Below are 24881 nucleotides of genomic sequence, written 5' to 3'. Positions count from 1 at the left end.
TGGAACAATTTTTATTTTTCTGTCTATTATGGTTGGTCAGAAAAATAAAAAAGAGCGAATGGATAAATTAAACTCACACCCTCGCGACTTGTGAAAATAAAATCAAAGAGTAAAATATAACATCTGCGTTGAGCGTATTCAAGCGGGAACGGTTCCGCGCATTATATCGTTGATTTCTTTTACACTTTTTTTTTCATTTCCTCGAAGAAGTTCCGATAAAAAGCGCCGGATTGGCTCACATCCACGGCTCTATTGCTCTCCACACGTATTTAATTTGTTCACTGTTGATTTATTCCACATCGATCACTTCATTTCTCTTTGACGCAAACGATTTGCTAAACGATTTTGGAAGTAGAAATGATTCGACTGAAAATCAAGATAAATATACTCGGCTTAACGTGTTTGTGTGTTTACAAACCTACGTTTTGAAAGTGAAAAAATATTTGAGTACAAATGCTAATTCTTTATTTAAATACCCTTACAAGTGGAAAAAGTTTTTTCAAGCAAAACTATTTATTATGCGAAAAGAAATTACGCGAGTAATATTTCTGCAAGTAATACTTGTAACGGTCTTAATAGGTTTCGCGTTCAGTTGTTACACCACTTCTAAGGGCTTGTGCGAGTAAATCGCGCAATTTCTGCGGTAATAGGAAAATGAAGGGACGAGTGTTAAATTCAAATTGCTTAATGGTTCGGAAGCAGGCATTTCATTTTCCATTCGAATTGTTACGTAATTTACTGCCGCGTGCGTAAACGACGCGAGTCTCTTCTTTTGTTTGTGAACCCTGAAAATATGAGTTAAAAATATTAAAAGTAGGCTAAAATATTACTCCGACGTCGTAGGCAGATGCCGATAATAATTGGTTTCTGTTGCAATTGAATCATGAACTAAGTGCACTTTTAGATTAGTTGAAGTAGTTTGATTTTGAATATCTTATTGCTTTCAGTGTTGCTCTCAATGGTCCGCTGAATATAAATATGTACCTACTTAGATTCTTACATAGTATGATTTCCCAAAATAGGGCCTATAAACCAGTATCCCATTATATTTTTTCTTTGAAAGTATGCAAGCATCTTGAAAAGCACTACATTGATCATTACCCTTGCTATCAATTACAGCATTTTATCTACCTAAGTAATTTTCAAGCGATACTGTATTATTATATCGTTGTCTACAAAAGTTTGATTTATGTTCAGAAGGGGTCGGAAATGTACAATGTATGGAGTTCAATTACAGCATTAAGAATGTAAGAATAATTACCCGTGCATTGAAAGTCACGACAGCGCGTTCTAAAAATATTTCAATCACGATCATTACGAGGGGTCGTTGATAAACAAAACTATTTCAATTAGCCGATGGTCCGGCGCGACAAAAGTATGGGCAGCACATAATGCGTTCAAATATTCATGCCGTATCGATTTCCCCTCGGCGAGCGATCGACATAATACACCCCAACTAAAGATGGTATCAGACTTCGCCCTTTCAGACAAACATGTATCTATAGCCTTAGAATAAACAATAATTACCACTGAAATATAAAAGCAAATAGTGCGGCTTTTATTTGGTGTACGGAAATTATCCTATTTGAACTTGTATTTGGGCTAATGCTTCCTCTAATGTGTATGTATTTCATACATAAATCAGGTAAATTATATCAAGTGGGGTATCATTTGTTCCGACTCTGTTGTCAAATTGTTCGCACGCAGTTCGCCAATTTTCATCCTTATTAGATACCTACTCAACCAATGTGGCCATCTCCGATTCGTGCTCAATTCCAATCCTTGGCTGCAAATGAGATTTTTTCTCGGAATAACGTAATTACACTTTTATCCTATCTGAAAATCCAATCCAAGACCTCTTGTGATATCTGTGGTTTGACAACAGTGCTTATTACCAAAAGTACAGCTATGACAAAACTTTTGCCAATTCATTTTTAGCTGAAAATGTTTGGAAAAGTTTTTATAGAAATAAATGATATCAATAGTTATTAATACTTATATTGACTAATTTCTTCTTTGAATCCTGTCACTTTTCTTTTTCCTTAGCAAACAGTTCATGTATAGACGTTACCTATTCATATTTACGTGCTCTATTCATTTATTCAAGTGCAGCCACTTAGTATTTACCAGTTGATGGTATGACAACTCCCTAAGGTTAGCAGTTCATACTCCTATTGAATTTTGTCATAAGCCATATTAGTACGGGTACTGAATTTTTAATTAAGTCGCATACGGGTAGGTAAAGCAAAGGGTTAAAATGGAACTGAGTTTGTCAGACTCCCAAAGGGGCAGTTTATGAATGAAATTATTTTAAAATTCCTATTGAATGTTGTTATAAAACTTCTTAATGTGTAGTTAGCTAGTTTTTCGTTGAATAGTGTCATGTTAATGTTAAAATACTTTTTGTCTAATGGGTTTTATGAATATTGCCTGCCATTTAAGAAATGGAATGGAATATTTGTTTAAGGTTTGAGCACTTTATTTATTTTAATGGATGAATGACCATGTAGACCTGAAATAACATAGGGAATTATATTCAAATTCAGTTGAAGTAGCAAAATATACATTTCAGTTTCATATTGAATTTCGTCCTATTTATGCACGATATAAAAGAATAGGTACCTACTCTACTGTTTTATATGTAAAATATACCCGACAGATTTTATTTTAAATACCTAAATACGAATACATATTTATAAAATAGTGGCACATTTTACAGATAACATCACGAATTATGAATTTATATATTTAAATCATAGTCTATATTTGAGTTTATAAAATTTTAATTAAATAAGTAATCAGCATAAATATTAAACATTTAACTGACTGCATGCATGTGTGTAGAAATTGAATTAACTGATGTCAGATAATTTTAACTGGGTAACTTTCATTTTAAAATATTCTATTCCTATCTCTGTGCAACTACGTTGAAGCTGTATTTAACGTTTTGATAAATATGTGTTAGGATTTAATGTGGTTAGGTACGACACACCCGATATATGGCCGTAGCAAGCCAAACTATCAAGTATGCGTCGAACATACCTGCGTACAGCCATTGCCGTTCCTAGGGGCTATTTAAATACACATCGCCCTTAGATATTCCTAGACTACACAACCAAATTCGTATCGCAAACACATTGTAACAGTGATAGTGGAACCAATCAACGTCGAACACTGTCCGATAGTATTATAAACGTGTAAATCACTATAATGTAATGGCGATATCAAATTGGCTGGACTCAATTACGACATCTCTGGCTATTACCGGCTAATATACGGGCGTATTATTGTTGTCTATGTTCTATAGATTGTCTTTGAAGATATTAATGTGATTGAGGATAAGTGGGCCTGTACATGTGTGCAATTGTCTTTTGCGAGATAGCGGAGGTACAAAAGCCTTATCTGAACAAGCCGCGGCCATTCTCATACGCTTGAATGAAAACGTAGTGAAAAATTATGAAGAAAACTTTTAAGTACCTATATAAATACTACAAAAACTATTAAGTGTTTTGCAGTAGGTATGTCTCGTTTATGATTCGGTGGCTGTTATTGACAGCTTTTAATCTTCGTCGACGCGACGCTTAGGTTGAGTGAGTTTCAAAATAAGCACTTGATTATACTTTGGGGATAAATGAACTTTAAAGAACTAATGCTTTCTTATAATGTTTTTAATAAATAGACATTTTTGTACGTCAAGTATCAAGATCGAAACTAAAATATGCTCAGTTACAATTAACTTAATTACTTATTGCGTATAAGTAAAGAATATAGTATACTTAAAAGAAAAAAATATACAAAAAAAATAAGAAAAGAAACAAGATCTACAAAATTATGAACTTTTATAATATGAATGTATTCATTTATAATGTGCCTAATACTTAGTTAGTACCTAAACATGTGGTTGAAGTTATAATCTAGCTGCAACCCCCCAGACAATCCTGAAGCCTGATTCCCTTTGTGAATTCCTCACGTAATCTATTATGAATCATTGCAAACTCATTTTCATCATCGCATCGTCATTATTCCAGACTGGTCGTTAAGCTCAGCTCTGCACTTATTATATCTCACGAATTTTTACAAATCATTAAAATAATGTTCAAGCCCGATAATTTTATTTATTTGAATAAGTGTTTATTTTAATGAGATTGATGGAATGACGAATTTATATTTAAAAGGAGAAAATGTGAATCATAAGGTGCGTTTCACAAAATAAATTACAATTATCAGAGACAAAGAACATAAATAGCAGAAAAGGAATTTATAATACCACAAATTAAGGTACTAAGTAATTGGCGGTTCCACCCCACGCGTCCCATCAGAAAATTAATAGGCAAATGGAAAAACATCGGAATACGTCAACGTATTATACGGCATTAATCATTGTTGATGCATTTTTGTGACAAATCACGAATACGTTTTCATGTTTCATTGTAATTATGCAAATGTCATGATGACGTTCATGTGTGCGTATGCAAATCCATCTAGGAACACAGGTGTCTGTTTATCCATCTGATTTAATAACTGGGCTCATCGAGAATCGAATGAACGGCATTGTATGCGGAATATCAATGCCCTGTTACAACGCATTAGTGGAATAGACAGATAGCAAATAGTACAGGGGGGTACTTGGGTAGGAAAGCTTTGCAGACGTCGCCTCAGGGACTCGATCTCCCCAAAATTAATAATCTTACCAACAACTTCTAATAAAATTTTGTAGTTCGATGTCTATGAAATATAGAATACCTGTGTATGTAGACGACTTTTGATGATTTACTTATGTAATTAAGGTTCTGTTAGAATCATTTATTAGACGCGAGTTAACAAATTATTTAATAAAATAACGAATAATTTGTTTTCGATTTTTATTGCCCAAACGAAAGGCACGTTTAGAATAAAGGTAAATGAATTATATCTGAGGGCATAAAAATGAAATAAACACTCCATAAACGTCAAGACAATGATCAGATTACGAAAAAAGAGTACCCTCAGGAAATACGGGGCAATAGCAACAAAAATCTGTGAAAAATCAACGTCATTTCCTTTCGTATCTGAAGTTCCGTCCTGTCGTCTACATCAAAACTGATAAGAGAAGGGTGAATGCACGAGTGCGTCCAGGTACTTGGGGTACCGCGGGGTGTTGCAAGTGAGGGGGGAGGGTGATGAAGCACGGTTCAGGAATACCAACGTGATTAATGGATTCCGCACACGATAATGATAATGACCCTGTCTGCGACCGCGGACATCATCGGAATCAATGCCGGGAGCAGGTTTTTGCATAGCTGGCGCGCGGTGCGTAGGGTGCCGTACGTTGATTTGAAGCAGGCTTACTTGATTCCTGAAGTGGATTTGCATCAATGAAATTATTTTGTGGTGCGCCAGTGGCTGTTACAATAACGAGTTTATTTTACGTTCGTATTTTGCACACCTGAATATTGTAATGCGATTACACGAATTCAGGTCAGTTGTCCCAAAACTTGTATTTACAGGTGAGATTGGAAGTGTAAATGCGTGAATCCTGATTTTAAATAATGAATTGGTGCGTGAAGAACTATAAAAAAATACAAAATTGATAAAAAAGTTTACAGTAAATCGTTCACACATATCCACAAAGACAATAAGAGCTCTAATCGCTTGATGTCCATACGGCAGTTGGCGCTTTTCAGAACACCAACAATGGGTAGGTTCCATTATCGACGCCGCGGCTGAGCGCACCCCTGTCTCTGAAAATAAAACAAATCCTATGCGCAAAATCATTTCGTATTCGTATGGTTCGGTGCACATTCGTGGCTTCACATTGTAGGTATGTAGATTAAATTTTGACAGTCGACTTATCAAAGATAATGCTGCGGTCCAGCCGAGCGGTTTAGTCGGGGGAGATCCTGACGTTGTGACGTCAGTTAGCGCCGGCCCATCGGTGACTGTCAGCTGTTTTCGGTTCACGGCTGTTGTGATCGCAAGTTGAAGGGCAACGATAGATTTCAACTTATGCTTTAATTTTATTAAGTGTATTTGTATTGCTTGATTTGATAAAATAGTTATTAATATATTTTTTTCATCATTAAGATGGCATTTACTTAGCTGTTGAAAACCGTGTTGTTTACGTTTTCAGTATTATAGTTTAGGTGTGATCATTAGTTAGGTCTAGGCCAACGCTTTCAATTACTAACACCGACTTACAATGTAAATAATCCAAAAGCCTACTATGGATATTATTAAATCCATCTACTTAAATAACTATTTAATAAAAAGTTGCAAACACACTGAGCTCATCGACTGCGCTCATACTCCATAAGTCAGTTACTGAGGTAGGATAAGCCGTGAGTAAATCATTCGGCGATGAATACGAGGTCTGCGCGTTCGCTTGATAACGATTAAATATGGCTCGGCCGCTCATATTGTGTGTACTTAACGCGACCCGGAGTTGTGTGGTGAAAACCTTTAGATTTATGTGTGCCACTTGCCTTAGTGGGAAAATGTTCGATCTGGTGTGGATTGTGATCGATAGTTTCGGTATTGCGTATGCAAGAGCGTGTTTTGTTTTTTTATGGCATATTTTTTTGTATATTCTATAGATTACTAAACTTATAGTAGTTATTACCTAGGTGAGGAAATGGGATTGAAATAAAAGCACAGTATACAATTATCATAGGACAGTTGACGTTACCATGTTACTTGTATCAAGGGAGGTCCATACCTATATTAGTCTAAAAAAAGACCTACATAACAATAAAGTTATATCATTCAGTAATCAAATGGAACTAAACTGACAAAATTCAATTGAAAAGGGTAATATACAAACAAACAGTTTCAAAACAAATTCGAATCAAACAACCGTAACTTTCCTCCACATAATATTATTGTTGTCTGATGACTTTTACCCCAAACCGTAAAAAGTTTTCGGTAAATTATTGCAACACTAGCTATCAGCGCCACGCTATCCATCCGTTTATCCACGATAGTTCAACTTCAGGCGGTGTTGCCAGATAGTTACTGTCGTTTTTGAAAATATACTGCACTAGATACAATTTTTTGTATTAGTAGACCTTATTTCTACAATTTAATTTTACTTTTTAGTGTGCTAAAAATAGTTTTCAAATGTGTACTAAAAATTTAATCACACATAACAGGGCAGAAAGAAGACGAAGTATCACACATAATTACAACAGCTTCTTAAGGTATATAGTTTCTGGATATTCTGTGTATGAGCCACAGGCACAGGGGCCTCTGTTGACCATTCACATATCATTTTCAGAAATACCCGATTTTTGAAGGTGAGAAATAATTTCATCAACTATTCAAAAGTTCCCCAAATCCTTACACTGAAAATGATCACTCTTGCACCAAACTCCCAACTATTTCGGCAAACCGATGTTTCCCGCCTGGCAACACCACGTTCAATATCCAAACACGATTAACACAATATAAATGTCGCATTGATAAAACTGCGTGTACTAGCGTTAACTGCTAAATAGCGTGTAACTAATGACTGCGTTCCACGTACCCACTGTATCACCGGTTACCGTTTTATTGCATTGTTCATCCGTCGTACGGTAGGTCTGGGATCATTTGAATGGCTTCTGATAATGTTTTTGGTGGTGATTGGCCCTTTTGGTGCCATTAGAATAGGGAGTGTGGATATATACAATAATATTATACACCTATCTCGTTTGTCATTAAAATTAAATAGTCAAGATAGCTTTTCGTAGGCATTTTATACTATTTTAAAATGTTTGTTTAAAGAGAATATATATTATGTAGTTGTGGTGCTTGATATTCTGAAAATAATGTTTTAAAATAAATCAGTTTTTTTAAACTAATGACTGCGTTCCATGTACCCACTGTATCACCGGTTACCGTTTTATTGCATTGTTCATCCGTCGTACGGTAGGTCTGGGATCATTTGAATGGCTTCTGATAATGTTTTTGGTGGTGATTGGCCCTTTTTGGTAGAGACATGAGCCATTAAAATAGGGAGTGTGGACCTATATTATACTAATATTATGTAGGAGATAGGAGATTGCTTTTCGTCGTCATTTAATTTTGTTTTAAAAAGTTTGTTCAAATAGAATGTTGCTGTGGTGCTTGGTTCTTTATTCTTACAAATACCTGCTGTCTGTTTTTTCATTCATAACTACTTCTCAAAGTAAATAAGCGAAAAGTCCAAAAGTCAATTTTCTTTAACTGTACCTATTGCATTGTTCATCCGTCGTGCGGTAGGTTCGGGATGTTATTGCGATGATTTGAATGGCTTTTTATAATGTTTCTGGTGGCGATTGGCCCTTTTTGATGGAGGAATGAGCCATTGAAATAGGGAGTGAGGACTTAGACCTAAGTATTTTGTATTATGTTTGTGATAAAAATAAAATAGTCGAGATTGCCTAAAGTCGGAATTTAATTCTATTTCAAAATGGTTTTTTAAGACGGACATTGTTGTGGTGTTGATTCTTTATTCTCACAAAAAAACTGATGTCTGGTTTTCTTTCATAACATAACAAATTCTGACATGTAAGGTCAGGTTTTTCCTCAAATAACCAACATTTTACTGGTCAAACTGTCCATTCACTATAAATAGGTACTATTATGAGAAGGTAAATAGATTTACTTTGCCTATTATTTAACTAACTGATTCATATCTTACCTTTCAAAATAACTTACGTAGACTATCAAGGCCGAAAACATCAACCTTAATAAAACAAACTCGATATGAATATAAAAATAATAACGATGTCGACTTATACCTCTAACGTACATAAATACTAATATTGGGTAACGTTCCCAATTTTACCAGAAAATAGGAAAATGTACTGAAGCAAAAATAATAAAGTATACAGATAAGAATCTCCTAGTTTCTTTAAGACGTAGTTTTTCGTCGGTCCATTCAATTTACATATCATACATTATCATCTTTGGTTCCCCTCATATAATTTATTTGTTTTAATAAAATGCTCAGAAATGGGCTAGTTTTGGTAGTGTGCGGTGTCTGCGGTTATGGGCTGTTTACATGCGAGCCCATAGACATAAATAGTGCAGTGTTTTGGCTACACACACATTCAAGACGGCTGGTGTGGACGGAATAGAGATAAGGCTCTATGTTTAGGCGGAGTATATGTATGTTCATGCTTGAGGTTTTATTTAAAATTCACTATGAATAAAAAATGTGTCGGCAATAAGTTCCTTATTGAAAGAAACTAAACTGAGTATTCAAATCAAATCAAATCAAATCATTTATTTCATTTAAGCCTTTACAAGCACTTATGAACGTCAAAAATTATAAATAAGGTTGTTCTAGTTGCCCATTCCAAAAGTAGCTTCCTATGGAGAAGAACGGGCAAGAAACTCCATGGGTACTCTTTTTAAACATAATGGGTATTATTTGAAAATACTATTGTTTCAGAGTTCTAAATACACTGGTCCCGTTAAAACACATACTAAAACAATTTTTATGTATTTTGCCGGCTCCGAATACTGCAAGCTTATCATAGTCCAACATCAAACATTCTCTCCCTGCTTGCACCACACGTAATCCTAATCGCACAAACACAATTATAGTTCGATATCTAAACTATTACGCTTGTCCACCTACACACACACATGCTCAACTTCGTTAACTGCATGCAGGTGGTTCCGTACATACATCGCTGATTATCAAGGGGTAAACTCAAAGAAATTTTCCGTGCTTGGTAACTATTACCCCGTGGAAACCGTTCGTTTTCATTATATTGATGCATTTTCAATATAATCGCTGTCTGCATCGTATGCCAAACAATACGTAAAATGAATGTTAGATTTGGAAGTTTTATCAATATTTTCTTTTATTTATCAATGTCTAGTGAGGCAGGTTGATTGCCCAACGTAGACTTTAAATAGATACATTTCGATTCGGCTTTTGTTTGTTATTTTTAAAATGGATAGTTTGTCTGGATTGTAGAGAACTGTCAAATATTTATGGACGGAGAAATTACGTTTCATGATCATTGATTTTATGCGTTTGAAATGCGCCAGTTTCCGTAAAAATCTACTCTTAAAATATCTTAAGCCGGTTAATGAAAGCAGGCTAACCTTTCGAGTTCGAATTTGTATATTGTTATCTAAAAGTATCACAAAAAAAACTTCACTATTTTACTATTTTTGCTTTTGTCATTGCAAATTCTGTACTATTTATTTAATCCGACTATGTTATCTTTATAATAAACAATTAGGTAGATCCTAAAATAATATAAACTTACCTAAATGAAAACACCATCGACATTTTCTTAAACACCATCATCTTGCATAAACACTAAATAATGCTCTCCGACAGTTTTAACGCTCACCGTTAAACGACGCAGTTCAGGTTATACTTGGTGTCACTAATCTCATTAGCGAGTGTAGACACAGATGCTCCAGTGTAATCCTGTTGCTCCGAGCAAGGATTTGCATAAACAGTTCATGATTTGTGTTCGGTTTTACCCTTTTAATTTTATTTTTTCCTCAAACCACCCTCGCTCACTAAACTTACAACCTTCTGCTCAACAAAATTGGGCACACTTTTCTTTAACAATGTTTAATTATTAAATACTTGAACACGTGTAAATGGAAATGGATTAGCTACCTCTAAGGAAAATAAAATTACTAACTGGGGATGATGTAAGCGGCTTCATTATGAGGCACCCTTGTAGCGTCGGTTTATTAACCGCATGCTGAGCCTGCAATGCAATGTTAAGTATTAGAACTTCATAACTGGTTTGCATAGAAAAACATAGGGTATGTGCTTCGTCAGTGATGGAGTGATGCGTCTGTGGAAAAAGAAGGACCGATGCAAAATGGATTTTAGATTTCAGTGCAGTAAGCGATGGGTTCGCAATCAGGCCGTGCAAGCTCGTGATACTATTTTTTCAATCGGCATAGTTTCTTCTCGTAGTTATCGTACCTTTTTCATCTATCTCAATTTCGAATGTTTGCTTACCTCTGTGTTCAGTATTTCAAATAAACTGTATTCCATCTCTATTAGGTACTAACACTACAAAATCCTAAATCCATTATTGACACCAAAATTCAATTAATTAAATCATCAGCACAATCTCATATCCGAAGGGGAACAAATACTGGCAGAAACGCACTAGAAACGGCTAGTTCAGCTCCCAACAGTTGCAAAGCACACAATACGTTCCTGTATCGATAAATTAAATTGCACCAACCGCATACACCATCGTTAATAGGTAAATAATCGAATATATGTATCATAATGTGTTTAGGTAGACGGCCAAATCCCCTAATAGATCTAATTTTGGGATAGACACGTTAGAACAGACAACATAGCGCTTTGTTTGTAAATTGATTTGATATGCACACAGTTGCATGTTCGAGTTGGATTATTATTGTTGTGATTGCAGTGTATGAATACAGGGCTTGCGTTATTTATGTGTGGTTTGTTATATTAATGTTAACCTTAGTTTTGCTGATAGTTGTTTGCCGGTAAACTTGCCTTTCTTAGGTACTAAACTCTGGTAGCGTTAAATCTAATTGAATGCTGCTTTGTGCTCTTAACAATTATCGCTTCTGTTATTGCCTTTTAACAATGACAATATGAAGATAATAACCTTGACACTGGCCTTGTAAGACCGGCGTGACCTATATTTAAATACGTATTGATAGCCTTTTGCAGAGAGTATAATGAACTATTCCTTTTTAAGAGCCTGTCTCTGACAATAAAAGAATGTGAGTGAATTTCAGTAAACAGTTTCTACAACGTCCCATGAGTAATCAAGAATTCACAGTTGTCTCGATCCCGTACAGTACAAAAAGAAAACAAGGTCCTTAAATATTGTAAATATTTAAGAATAAACCTGCTGAGATTAAAATACATTTAATTATAGCTGGATTGTTATTTTTACACAAATGTTTACTTTATATTGTTCGAACTGAAACAGAAGGCATACAATCGAGAAACAACTCAGTGCATACAAGTAGCCCTCAGTTTACCTACTCATTGGTAAATCCTAACTAAACAAACAATACTTCAATAATATTTCGAATAAAGCATAAGAGTAGTTGTTAGATCAAATAAAGAAAAGAGCAAACCCCTTAAGTAAATCAACGAACAAGGCAAACATTGGTAGTCGCGAATCGATTGCCGGCCGGTACAACCCCTTATCTCAGCCGTGCGCACGTGTGAACCCCGTTCAATTTTAATTTCATGCTCAAACAATGACGCTATCGAGCCGGCTATTATTTTGTATAGTCGCCAAGGGTTCAGTTCATCTAAATCCGCCAGATAAGCCCTCAGCTCTTTGTCGTCGCCCGGCCTGATAGCTAATTTGGAAGCGAAGCCGTACGTTCGGGACGTCCCGTCTGCTGCAACGACACTTCAGATTCGCCATTAGAATATCGAAACGCTCATTAAAACCGCCTAATTTTATGTAAACTGCTTCCTGTAATCAGTGTTCACACATTTAATTAAATAACCTGGAGCTCCGGTGTTTGCGCAACAACTTCAATATAATTTTCAGTTCAAATGAGATTCCTTCAATTTGCATTCAAATCACGAATACAATCGAGGAGTCATGAATATTGCGATTGAATTTTTTTTGTTGGCCTATCCGAATTCTTTACGCGGGTAAAGGTAGAGTGCCGCTTTCCTCAGCCCTGATTGCGACAGTTTTATTTGGACCTAGATTTATTTAGCTCGAATATTAACTCTAATTAATAGCTTTAAACATTAAACTCAATATTTGAATACCGTATTTACCGTATTATTTGTTATTTATTAATATTATCAAAATAAATGCGATGTACAAACATAATTCGACAGATATCAAAACAAAACCCGTTTTACCTCTATAAATTGAGTTTTAATCTTTGTTTGCAAACAAGGTTATTTTACGGCCAATGTAAACTGAAACTATTTAATAAAACCTAACTATAATCCCTTTTCATACCTAGATAAGGGTACCTCACAATTCAAATCAGAGTACGTGCTTCCCCATCGAGGATGATTTACCAAATTCCCAACTGTGAATCGCATCATCGCAATCCCCCCGCGTCTGTGTTTATCAAAACACTTAACGATTTAATATGTTCGCTGAACCCTACCCTCTAACATTAACGATACATGTGCCTGTATCCACGTAGATTATGAGTGTTAGCCCTTGATGAACATCGCGACTGAGATTCTTATCTCTAGTAATAGGATTAGTTTTGTTACCTATGATCTTTACGTTGACATGAATGGAGACAATCTCTGTATCCATCTTTAAAGTATTGAGCTCAACTTTAATCCCTAGCTTTTCAGTATCTTAGTATTCAGTTGGAAACTTTGTCGATACTGATTTGGGGATATGTGTAGCTTTGACAGACGACGGCGACTCGGATTTAGGTGCAGGTTTTCTTGTATCAGATTTATACGCAATCTTTACTCAACTTTATGGAAGAAAAAAGTCTAAAATCTGTATATAATACTTATCTCTTTTCTATCCGTTTCTTTGGAAGATATCACTTTAACAAGATCAGCATACTTAAATTACGACCATACAGTATCAAAAGAAAATGTACTTTCTTATTAGTTTACATTTGCTTAGAAATTCTAGGTCGAAGCCACCGGCAACTTTATCCGGGGGGACCTTGAAAATAGCTTCTACTTTTTACCTGACCCACTTTAGTTTCAAAAGAAAGAAACACTATGAAAAAACTCAAATAAAGACGTCTTTGTCCGGAAACTGCAGACTCTGAATCATGAAAAGGAAAACAATAACGCTTCTTTTTAACCGACTTCCAAAGAAAGAGGAAGACATTTGTGTTTTTTTGGCATTAAGTATTAAACTTAACACTTAAAAATATCCTTTTTAGTTACTCAGTTCTTGTAGAATTAACCAAGTTTCTATTGTGGAAATCAATAAGGAATAAAAAATTCTATCATTAATCTAAAATCAGTTCCCAAATTTAAAATCAACGAAAATTAACAATACCATAACAAGTGCCCGTAATCCAACAGATAAAACTAATAAAATTATATTCAAACAGTCTTCTGTCCGTCAATTACCAAAGCAACATTATTATAATTGATATATTAATAGAAATTAACTAGGTATCTACCTACGTAGATATTCGTGTTTGCTTTTAATTAATGGTCTAGACACTACGTGGGAGGTAAGGCCAATTCAATATTTCCTGAATATCACAAAATTAGGAACATTTTGTCATTAACGGACGATCATTTCAGCGCTTTCTATTTCACGGTTCACAAATTTTTAGTGATCGTTAAAACAAAATGCATAAACGTCGCCTATCTGCTGTGAAATTTAAACAAAATTTTGTTTAAAGTTTATTATCTGGAGAGTTTTAAACTCGAATACATAAAGTGCTGTAATGTACTATAAAGCTTTACAATGTAACCTCACAAAGTCGTTGCTGGGAAGGTTCGTTTACTTCGAGTACTAATCTAAGACTACGGCTAGACATGACCTTGTTACAATGGAATATACTTAGCTTATGTCACATCCATTAATGAATGAAGACTAAGTGAAATCAATTTAACTTAGTGTTCTAATTCAGTTATATGTGATACTGTGATTTCAAATTGATTACCTAACTCAACTACGCAGTTCTATGTTGAGCATTAAATTAATGGTTTTGTAATTAATTGTATTAATATTCATTTTATGTAATTATTTAACTAATTTAGTCTGTGTAATAAATCACTTTATTGAGACAAGTTCTATTGGATGTATTCAGGTTCAGAACATTTTACGAGATCCAAGTAAAATACTTTTTCCAATCTTAGCCTAACACAAGCTCAACACGTTTCTCTTAATACCCAACGACCGAACACGTGCCCATAAAAACTTCACACATACCGAACCACGAATTTTCTCTTTGATTTTTATCGATCGTGATTTTCTACATCTAGACAAGTCGTAATAGGGGAACTTCTAATAAGAAAACTTCTGATAGACCGTTTGAAAGTCCGATGGTGGGCGATATCGGGCTAATGAGGTAAAACAGACTGGTGCGATGATTGCGTGCCGTCTGGCTTTGGGTGTAATTTAGTATAGTTAGCAGTGCAGCTACACGTGAGCTCGCCGGGCGCCGAAAATGGATACTTGCGGTGTACTTGTAGTTCGCTGTGGAAAAATACTCAGAAGGCAGTTTCAGGTTTTTGAATTGTGAATGTTTTTGTATAATTAGTGCTATTATTACACTCGTGTAAAATCGGCGATTGGAGAATGTAGTAAAAAAACAGTTTTGAACGTTTAGAATAAAATAAACACTTATAGATTCTTCCGTTAACTAACACATCATTGAAAGTAACGGATTTTTAACTGTCCAATTTACCTTTAAAATTATATAATAAAAACATGTATAGGAACATGATTTTCCCTTTTGAACATGCATTTTTACTACCTATAAGTTGTGCATTTTACAACCCAAGCGTAATTAAATTTAAAAACAACACAATAAAACTGCATAAGTAATGTTAAACAAGCAATAACAATAACTTCCCATTTAATTTTAATTTTTGCACCTCATGCAGACTGTAAAAGAAAAAAAATATATAACCCTGCGGACACTGCTACGAACGGAGATGGCGAGCGTTAATTGAAATTAAACAAAGATTAGCAGCCGATTGCCATTGGATCACCGCCGCCCGTTCGCAAGAACCTATCTCGTTTTAAATACCAATTCATGGAACGCGATCCAATGCAGACAGAAATGTTTATTGAAAAGTAATGCTGACAGTGTAGGGTTAAGCGCATAGTTGATTTTATTGAGCCTTTTTGTTATCTACATAATATTTTTTGTTATCCTTTGCGTATTTGTTTTATTTGAGAAGTTAGGTTTAGGAAGCTATATGTACTTTTTAGCAAAATCAAATCATTTCAATTGTAAAATAATTGGATATATTTTCAATTTTATGAAACAAATATTACACATAATATTTATCTAGTAAATCCACTTGTTCACCTAGTCGAATGAGTACTCTCTATTTCGATAACTATTCGCAACGTTTAATATATCTAAACACTGTAATATGAAGCCACATTCCAGAGCCTAATTTAATTAAAACCCAATGGGATTAAAAGGGTTAAATTATATACTTATCAAACCGCGTTGCCCTAGACACTGAATATTCAGACTCAGATCGATATAGTAAATTAAGATCAGACTGAAAAAAATTAGACACATTTTAGTCATCAACAGTTGAAGACCTTTTAGACTTAATTCAGAGATCTTTTGAAAATAGTATCGTTTTAGCAAATCGAGAGTGAGATACAATTTATTTTAATTGGTGCACTTTAAAATGTAGCACTTAAATTAATTTGCAAAATCTCGCAGTACATTTCAAGTTTTTTTTTGATGATACCTTTTTTTTTTTTTTTTTAACGACGTCAAAAATCATCAAATGACCCCTTCCGCTGTGGGTTAGCAGCGTAGAGGGAGTGTCAGACTCTTACTGACTAAAAACCGTCGTGTTCCGTCATGGGCCTTTTATGTACCAGGGCCGCGGTATCTCTTTCGAACAACCCGCAGCGATACCTGCAGATGATACCTGCGTTTTATCTATAAGTAAATATCTTCTCATTTATCTATCCTCTATTTGGTTTTCAAGACACTTAATCAACAAACGGAAGGCTTCGTTCATTGTTATCTTCTTTTATTAGCCCCCGCCCTGAATTTATTACGTAGCAGTAACTCAAATAAGTGAATTCGCTTTTATGTAGAAAAAAAAACTTATAAAATTCTGGTCTACTGGCTGAAACCGAACAATGGACCCTCCCAGATGCCGGTCACGTTTTGTCGCCTTAAAAATGTGACGCTTAAATCCATAAAGTACTCGAAAGTATTACTATTCCTCGTCGGTATTTCCTTTGAACTGCATATTATTATATTAGATTTTGCCTCCACTAACTCCCTTAAAACATTCATGGGAGAATGGATTTTGATTTTTCTTATAAAAAAATAATAATATTGTTATAAAACTATTTCTCATTATGCAAAGGGTTATTTTTATTTTATGTAGTTTTTTTTTACATTATTTATTTAAAAAATACACCAAAGTTTACTTTAGTTCATATTCATTTCAAAACAAATAAGCAGATGGAAGCAGTTTAATATAATTTCAAGTTTCCTGCCACAACGTTGTTTATTCGTAACCGACCAGGTATTAATAATTGTAACCAAAATCAATTTAACTAACGATTATACCACATACATACCAAATACTAACGAAAATACATCAATTTACTTGAATAATGATTGAAATAATTGATATCAGTGAAATAGGAATGTTTGGCCTGAAATCTGAATTCAATTCATTTTCTTCAAGGTTCACGCTTCATCGATCAATATAGGCACAATAACAATATTAAATCAGTAAACATTTAGAAACTTTCTATAGAAAGCTTGTGGTTTGTAATAATAATACAGAACTAAATACAACCTATGTATATTTCGAATCTTACAATAGTATTTACTAGTAGGTATGTAACGTACTGACTGTTTTCCCGCGGTTTCACCCGGATCCCGTGGAAACTACTGCCCGAAACCGGATAAAATACAGCCTATGCTACTCGAAGATAACGCAGCTTCCAAACGTTCAAAGGGTTTTTTCAACAAACAAACAAAATATTTGTAGGTATAGATAACAGGTAATATAAATTTTCATAACCACTAAGATATAAGCTATAGGTTTACCTTACAGGCAATATTCATCCGAAATGTGTTACAATTGGTGTTGATTATGAATAATTCAAGCTAGAACCTACACAAACACGGTATCTTCAACGCTAACAAACTGCGGAGTGTACAAACCAACAGTATTGGAGACGGCATACCGATTGCCGATCTGCATATTCGAATAGCTAAGTGATATTCCAACTATCCCGCCTCCCATGGTTGTCTATAGAAACTGAAACATCATAAAATCCATGGAATGTCGATAACGGCCGACCCCACTCTCTGCGCGCTAACGTGTCAATGTATTGAATTTCAAAGATGATTAATAGGATTACTTGAATTCTTGGACCTATTCTGTTTCAGTGTTTTGTTTTGGAGTGCGTTTTCAGTGATGAGTTATTGTTTAAACGGACTATTCATTTTGGATTGTGCATGTTTCAAAACTATCATACTACGTAACATGTTTATCATGAAAAACAAGCTCTGTAATAATTTCAAATACATATTTACATTTAAACAAACTCTGTATTGGCTTGTACCAAAGTTACCTAATGTAGCTAATATGTATCTACAATTTTACACAGACAGTATAGAAAATATGAAATACAAAGTAAATATAGAGCTTTAATTACAAAGTCTATATGGTTTTAACAATAGTGCGATGGTCTGCCACATCAATGATTACCTAACGATTACGAAACATAAATGTCACATTTAGGTAACGAACACAAAATGGGTAGTTTAAGTGAATGTACATATTTATAACTTCAATTAATTATACAGAATTTGTTAACAATCATCTGAATTTATGTTCCCCTTGAGAATGACCAGCCAGGTTAATATTTGAATAACAAAGAAATTCAATTTGATTAATTAATAAACCCGCATAGTGTTGTTTCTATCTTAGTAATCGTTTACTACAATTATTTTTTCAAATAATACAATTATAACGATCTGTAGTGTTAGATTATACTTTTGTTATAAGTTTTCCTATTAAATTAACTTAAATATAAACCCAAAATGAACAAACCTTCCTTATTTTATTTTGCAAAGAATGCCTTAACAAGTAATAATGTAGTCCAGTGTATATAAATAGATATGCTCCACTTTATGCCACTGAGTAAACTATATTCATAACGAATAGAGTAGCTTCCTACAAAAAGGCAAAAGAGATTATAAAGTACACACAATACTGTACGAAACACACTGTAATATTCACAGTGCAATATGAAAACATTTTTTCCGAACAAAACCTTATTTCACACTGTGTGCACATGACTGTATATCTTGTCTGATTTCTCAAGAGCGTAGCAAAAAATATTTGGCTCGCATCAACCACATTGTTGTAACAATTTTACATAAAGCAAGAATATTATTCCCTTATTTTCATACGCAACATTATTTAGTTTCTTTTGTTTGCAACGAAAATGTTTTTATTTAATGCAAACGTATCTCCCAAAGCCACAGGTTCATATATCATTAAGTTGTGTTATTTTATGTAGCCAGCTTACAATGTTAGTGCTATTTTTATAATTTATTTAATTTATTCTAAAAAATAATAAATCAGAGGACTTATATCCATTATTTAAACTCTGTGTATTGTGCAAGAAGGGATTTACTTATTTCGACATCTTTCATTGTTATCTGTAGACACAAAATATACAACACCAGCAATTCTAAATAAAATATTTTCTCAGTACAGCTAACATTTGTTGAATTCATAAAGTTTTCTCATAGGCCGACTTTTTCCCCTACCGTTTCGGATGCCCGAAAGTGTGAAAGCATGTTGAACAAGTAGAGAAAACCCGGGAAAAGGGGAATATCTCCCACATGACAGGCATCACCTCGGGCGATACTGCTTTTTACCAACCACCCTTGCCGTAAAATGGGGACAAAATTGGGCCATCATTCCATATTACAATTTTGAATTAGCCTCCTGTGTAATCCTCTTAAAATCTAGTGGCCTCGTTCAGAACGAGTTGTGTGATTTAATATACTAAAATAGATATAAATTTTGGACGTTGAAATTAATTAAGCGTGACGAAAATCGTGCCTAGTTTTAAACGCGAAATTCCGAACATTTAACGCTGTTATTTCAGCTAGCGTGAAACATTTTCAGCGTGAAATAAAATAGTTGCAAGAGCGGGTGTATCAAGTTCTTGCACTGCATTATGACGGCTAGTTTTAGAATTTCCTCATAATAGTGGCCAGGTAGTCACATAAGCCGGTGTGTCTCCAACTCCATATTTCATACTTGGACGGAGAATGCCTGGCACGCAACGGCCCGCGTCGAATATTGGTCAGCGTTAGGTATTCCTGACTAGCTTCATTATTATTTTATAGAAATATGTAGGGGAAATTGAAGTTGCCGGTGGACTTTCATAAAGTTTGAAAATATTTTAGTAGAAGGTGTAACTCCAGTGTAGTCTGAGACAACTTTTAAACAAGCATACTACTTATTCATTAATAACATTAACATTCCTAATGCTCAGGCTAAACAAAATATGCGTAACTTAACACCACGGGCACACATACTTACTCTACAGAGACGTATTTTCATAAAGTGTGAAAAAAGGTAAGGCTCTGTTGTTCAGAGGTGCGAACCGAGTCTCATATTACCGATAGACAAAACGATCCGACAGCGAAAACTACCAAACTAAACCAACCACAACTATCCCGCATTGCCAAGCTGTTTACATCTGTAATGCGTACATACCACGGTTTCATTTTGATAATAGCAGAGACGACTTGCGCTGTATTTCTTCCGGCACGAATTATACTTTATCCTTGAAGACCCAGAATAGACAAAAGTCACTCTGCTCGACGGTCCCGTCCGTTCGAATTTAGACTTTATTTGGAGGGTACAAAACTTTCATTATCCCACTCGTTTTATTTTAGCTTCCATTGGAAAATGTCATCGCGACAGGACTAGGCGTAAGTGAACGCGTCAAAGTGTAAAATGAGGGGTTTTGCGCCGTGTCAGTGAAAGTCATTAGGAATGGAATGGATGAAAATTGCGTGCATATTTAGGTAGCTCTCTAAGTTAATATGAACGACGTGATGAAATGAAAATGTCCCGGCGCGTTTTTGTTGTTTAATCTCGAGTGATTTTTGGACCATCGGGAATTCGGATTCTTTTATTAATTTCGTGCGGATGGGTGATTATGAACGGACGCGCTCTTTGCGTGGAAGCAGCTTGTTTTGTTTAGGAGGTATGACGTAGCGTATGTGATCGTTATTTTGCGTGCAGTGAACGTAGTGGGTTAGATGCAGTGCGGTGGCTAAATCAAAGACAACAATGGGTGGGTCGGATTGTCTGCGCGGCGCACTTTGCGCCACTTTCGCTACTTTGTGGATTGTGGAGAGGCGACGGAGGTGGCGGCTCGCGAAATTAGATCGTACAGCCAGAAAAAAATGTTTACTTCACTGATTGGATTTTATATTGATGGCTCGTATTTTTACGAATACTCGTTTTCTGCGCTATTTGCGAGATCTGAGAAGTTTGCCGTAAGTCTACTTAGGAAACCATACAGAGCTTACTTTCTGTTTGCTAAAATAAGCTTATGAGATTCTTCCCTAATGAAAATATGATATTTTATTTTTTAAATTATATTTTCTGATATTAGACGGTAGATTTTTTCTGCAGTCTGTATTACAAACCAGACCATTAAAAGCGAGGGTGTGAAAATTCGCAGCTTATTTTCACCGTGCGTTACTATGGATCTACATGTATCTACTCATCTCTACGTACGTCAGTTTTGTCTGCCACTGAAATACAACTGTTGCTTGAATAAAGTATTACTTATCCATTATTTATTCACATGGATACGGAGCTTTTTGTTTCAAGGTTTACACCTTTTTTGTACCGTCTCGGTAACTGTAATTGATTATTTCATTAAGTACATACTTACTAAAATACTTGTACGACAGATTGAAATAAATCATTGAGTACAAATTATAATTGAGGTCATAATGTCTAGTCTGCGCCTAATTAACGGTCTAATTACACAATAATTACTATTCAGACAGAACATTCAATTAATTTCTAATTGAAATAACGTCGATAGCAAGACTTCATAAGCGGAGTTACAAAATAAGGAATTTTAAATTTCCAAACGAATATTTTTTAATTGAAAATGGAAAACAAAAAGTGGTAAGAACGTGAGGCGACAGTGTAGTAAATTAAAAAGCAGAAATATTAGAAGTGCAGTTTTCTGGGATGTTTTATGTCGTTTCATTTTTATCTGGGCAGTTTCTTTTGTGCTTGGCATGCTGTTATCTGCCAGGCTGGCAGTTGGCGAGTTGACGGTATCGTGGCAATGGCAATGTTTTGCCAAAGATGCAAACTGGAGCTGTCACGTTGTTTCGCGCCGTCTTATGTTTATTTTGCAAGTAACATTGATACTATGAATATTTTAAATGGTAATTGAATTGTGAAAATGTTAAGAAAAATGTCGTTTGTATTGCACTTATTTCAGTTTTTATGGGACGTCAAAATATTCACACAAATTATGAATTTTATTCCAAGTCTTATCAGAATGGAGAGGAAAATTTCCATAATCGTCACACTTAGGCGACTTAGTGATCACAATTTCATGGAATTACTCTAGGTAAATACCGCTACCCATTTCCCTGGGTTAACCCCTTGGCTTCTTATGGCACCCAAGGGGATGATGGGGAAGCCGAATTCAAAAACAGGAACCTCAGGAAGGGTCTCTTAAGTACAGGTTCTGCAACTGGTTAATATGGAGCCATTTGTGGGTATAAATTGAATTAATATTGCAGACTTAACAGGTTTTTTTATCAATTTATTGACCCTTATAAATTACACCAACTTAGGTATAAGGGCAACCTGTAATTTTATTGTCAGAAATATTTTATGACATTTAACTGTATTTTCTGTCCGTCTCTATCAAATAGTATACATACCTACAATCTCCAGTTTTAATATAAGGGTAGACACACACCACCACTTTCTGCACGATATCAAATATCATGTCATTTTCGAAAACAGAACGCCATTCAAAACAAAAACTCCGATGAATATCTCAGTTCCTTTCAAGACGCGACACAAAGCGCACGCGTCGCTCATGTTATGTGACGCGCTCTTAAGATATATAAAATGGGTTACTGGGGTACCGATGTATTATCATTTGCTTATGCATTATTGAGAATCTTGTGAATGATATTCGCTCTCATTCGTGTTAGGGTTTTGTAGTTGGGGAGATGCTGTTTATAATGATGGACTTAAATAATGTAATGAAGAAAAACGAAAACATTTTTTTTTCATGTGTTCCAAGTATAGGTTTCTACAAGAACCAAAACATCTGAAGGTTATGTAACATTGAAACTATGTTTACGACATGTTACATTAACAAGATAATATTAGTATAACTACCTACATAAACAATGAATATATTAACCAAACTTTACTCCTGATTTTAATTTACAAGTTGTAGAGTATCGAAAACTAAGTTTGTACGCAAAATTATTAATGAGCTTTCAGATTTAATGTTCGAAGTAGATATTTACAGGATATCTGGGGCATAAATTCAGAATATTTGGTTGAAGCCTGATTACGCCCACGCTCGCCAAAATCTTTGAGATTTTAAATATTTAAAATAAACTTTGCGAAGGATCAGATTCTTGTTATTAGTTTAAAGTAATATTTTAATAAGGGTATAAGGGTAAGCCTTAACTCTCACACAAATTCGATATTTTTTACCTGTTTAGATTTTTATAACTGTTTTGCTCTAAGACATCGTTCAGACCAAACGTATTGTCGGCCGCTGACTGTGAGCGCGCGTTACGCAGTTTATTGCTTTTCCATATATATTGAAATTGTCGTTCACACCGAACCGACTATACGCTGTTACGTCGTCTGTTGTAGCTGACTCTCAGTGGCCGATTATTTTACTACGCGACTATGCACGGCGGACGCGGATTGGCTACGCGGACGCAGTTGCCGAATAGCGCCGCTCCGCCGCGTACGCACCGCCGCGCCTCGGTTCAGCACGTCGATAATTAGTGTCCCTTTTATATAAACTTAAACGTATTAAAGATAGTAACTCATCGAATGTTTTACTGTCATACGAAAATATTTCTTGAACTTATTTGGATAAAGTCTACATTCGAAATATAAAGTATGAAATTGACCAAGAAAACATCTCTTCAAATTTAAGGGATGTACCCACAATCTCTTCTTTTTATTATTTTCGTCTTCCTCTAGAGCTTCGCAAATGGCAACTATCTGAATGGGCATCATTTAATTGAAATATCAGTAAAACATCTTTATCATTATATTATATTTTATTTTAATCATCTATTTATATTATTTTTTTTCCTTTGGATTATAGTAAATAAGGACCACTACTTAGCGATAATTGATTCTGATATTGAGTTGTGTAGCAGTGAGTACGTCATGCTCCCTTAGACGGCACTGCTTGCGGTAGCGTCGGCGGTCGGGTTGCCTCCCTCCCTCAAAGATGTGCGAGGGGGGCGATGGCTGATCCTCGCGTTATGCTCGTGAACGGGTGCTGCTTGTGGTGCCAGGTCGTCTTACTGACTATACTATAAGTAGTATTATATAATTTTGTAAACTCTTTTCTTATACTTCTTTTTTTCTTGCAATTTACTAGATTCATTACTTACCTATGTATGTTGTACATGACATAAGGTTGCAATAGAATATCACATGAAGGTGGGCACTCCCTCATAAACTATTATAAATATTGGAGGCTATACAAAATTTTTTTTTTTTTCACATCATATTTATTCAATGCTTGAGTTAGACAAGTTACGTAGGGTGAGTGCTAGCTAGCATGTGGTGGATTTTATAAATCATTTTTAAATGTAATTTTATTTTATGACAATATTGCGTATTGCATACTGCAATATACTCAATGTACTTTGTTGAAAGGTTCTTTTAACCTACAGACAGACATGTGTTGCTGGGGAGTTTGTTGCGCCACTTCTTCTTCCCAGCAAAAACACATAGGAAGTGGTGAAGGGTGGGCGTTTTGGGAACTGTCTTATGTAATTTTTTTCTGACGTTCGAAAAGTGCTGTTTTGCAGCCAAGTTTGAATAAATAAGGTTTGATTTGATTTGATTTGACATCGGATTTGAAAAAAAATAAATTACGCTAGTTTTATCGTTTATAAAATATTACGAGCAACTTCAAATACTGAGCCCTTTTATGTGTAGAATAGTCAGCCGCTCAGCGTACGCA

General features: G+C 35.0%; 1 protein-coding gene across 4 annotated transcripts in view; it reads left to right on the top strand.

Annotated features, from left to right (window-relative positions):
- Positions 1–24881, top strand: part of LOC110384536 (semaphorin-2A) — a 284393-nt gene that overhangs the window by 127690 nt on the left and 131822 nt on the right. The window lies entirely within an intron of this gene.

The sequence above is a fragment of the Helicoverpa armigera genome, chromosome 16 (assembly GCF_030705265.1).
Source record: "Helicoverpa armigera isolate CAAS_96S chromosome 16, ASM3070526v1, whole genome shotgun sequence".
In the NCBI taxonomy this organism is placed as follows: domain Eukaryota; kingdom Metazoa; phylum Arthropoda; class Insecta; order Lepidoptera; family Noctuidae; genus Helicoverpa; species Helicoverpa armigera.
Note: the sequence above shows the minus strand (reverse complement) of the source record. Positions and strands in the feature narration are given on the sequence as shown.